The sequence below is a fragment of the Palaemon carinicauda genome, chromosome 16, assembly GCF_036898095.1.
Source record: "Palaemon carinicauda isolate YSFRI2023 chromosome 16, ASM3689809v2, whole genome shotgun sequence".
In the NCBI taxonomy this organism is placed as follows: domain Eukaryota; kingdom Metazoa; phylum Arthropoda; class Malacostraca; order Decapoda; family Palaemonidae; genus Palaemon; species Palaemon carinicauda.
In genome coordinates, this window is record NC_090740.1 from 119,875,589 (window position 1) to 119,877,774 (window position 2,186).

The following is a 2,186-nucleotide window of genomic DNA, read 5'->3' on the forward strand; positions in this document are numbered from 1 at the left end:
TTAGTGCGCAAGATCTGAAACCATCTAATTCATTCCCTGACTTTTCTGTAAACCACAGACATCAGTCTAGACTTTATTTATTTTTTTTTTCTATTCCTCTTCTCTTTTCCTAAATGTAAAAGCTCTCAAAGATTCTACTTAGAAATTTTTCTATGATTCTTTTCTTTCTTTCAGATCACATATATCTTACATTATTATTATCAGCTAAGCTACAACCCTAGTTGGAAAAGTATAGTTTGTGATAAAAAAAATCTCTGTATATAATAACCAATAAAAAGAATTTTTTATATAGAAATGTAGTGTTAGAATGATGAAACGTGATATGCGGTAAATAATCATGATTTATTAATGCTTTTTGACATCTTGATAAGTTGATGACATGACATATTTCATCTGTGTGTATATATTTAAAATGATACAATCCTTATGCTAGAATATTGCTCCTTTAGTAAATAAAAAAATATGCTAAAATTAAAATCCTAAACTAATGTCATCTTTAGGATCTAAAGGATACCCGTTTTGGTGTCCTAACCTTAATTTCTAAAATTTGTGCCTTAAAAACCCCTAAACAGATTTCTAGTTGAGTGTTAGCGAGCGTAGACGCAAGTTAAGTGTGGCATTGTTGAACGCAAAATAATACTGGAACTTTTTTTTTTTTTTTAATACAACATACTTGTGGGCTTTGATTATGAATAACTATTATGCTTCTGTGTTTACAGTCCCTTTTTATTCTGTGAATGCCTATGTACTTTAGATTCTAATCATGCACTTCTACTATAGTTCAGCACATTCTTATTTCTTCTCTAGTTCATCATTACTTATGGTGTCCAGCTTTTGCTACGTTTAGCAGAATTCGTATGTGTACTGTACATACCCAAAAAAATCCTCAAGAGAGAGCGTTACCCAATGTCCTTTTAGTTCAGGTTATTTTGACCGGGAAATATGAGCAATTCCTGGGTCCTTTTATATGGTGTGAATTCACCAAGACCTACAGAAAGAGTGTATACAACCATTAATTAAAGAAAATATTAATCATGAACTTACATCTTGTTAAAAATCTGAAAAATAACGCATAAGATGAACCTACTCTATCTTTCTGTAGGTCTTGGAAGTAACCACAGTCTAGGTAGTTCCACCGTGGAACTAACCCACTTGGCTCTTAAGCGTAGCCTACCTCTAGACTTACAGGCTTGAAATTTGAATGTATGAATGGTTTACCGTCACTCCAGAGGACTTCTTTACAAAATTTCATCCTTTCGTAGAACTTTATTCTCATTCTTGCTCATCTGCTCATCAGTGATAACACCAAACAGGGAGCAAAATATTCTTAGTAATCATAAGACTAAGTTTTACGCTTTCGACCCATCGCACTTATCCAAGGATCAAACCACTGCACCACTTAGGCCTTCATGGCTCTCTAAACGAGTGAGTCTGAGATTATCTTTTTATTCAAGTCTGCTAATACTTTATATTGATATTTATTTTTAAGTAATCCATATAAAATCCTATTTCAGCTTAGTATTTAGAAGGCAGGAGAACGTACGAAATAATTAGTAATATTTAAGAACACCACTTTCCACTGCTTCACATTGCAAAACAGTATTAAAGTTGATGACCTTATTTCTCTCTTTAATAGTTTTTAAAAAGATTTTTTTTATGCCTAATTATCCATTTCTGAAACAAAATGATATTAAAGTTGATAGATTCGATCAGTAGGAGAAAACGTCCTCCCAACAAACATGGAAGAGAATTGAATATGTAATCACTGAGTATTTCCATCGTTATCCATAAGATAGGAAACTACAATCTTTTTTTAGATTCTCGTGTTCATTTTGATTCACAAGTAACATGTAGGTTGTGGTAATGTTATATGTATGTTAAATTTATATATATTGTATTACAAAATTTGTGAAAATAACTTTTTACATGTATGATTATTTTAATTTGCTGTTAATGTTTTACTATTGTTTCCTGAACTTTGGGTAGATTTTTGTATAAGGCCTTGTACAATAGTTGAACGTAACAGGTCCCTGCCTGCTTATCTTCTGGACTGGGGTTCGAGACACACTCAAGCTAGATAGTTTCATTTTAGTGTCAGCAACCTTACCATCCTTGTGAGCTATGGATGGGGGTTGGGGAGCCTATAGGTCTACGTGATAAGTCATCAACAACCATTGCCTAACCCT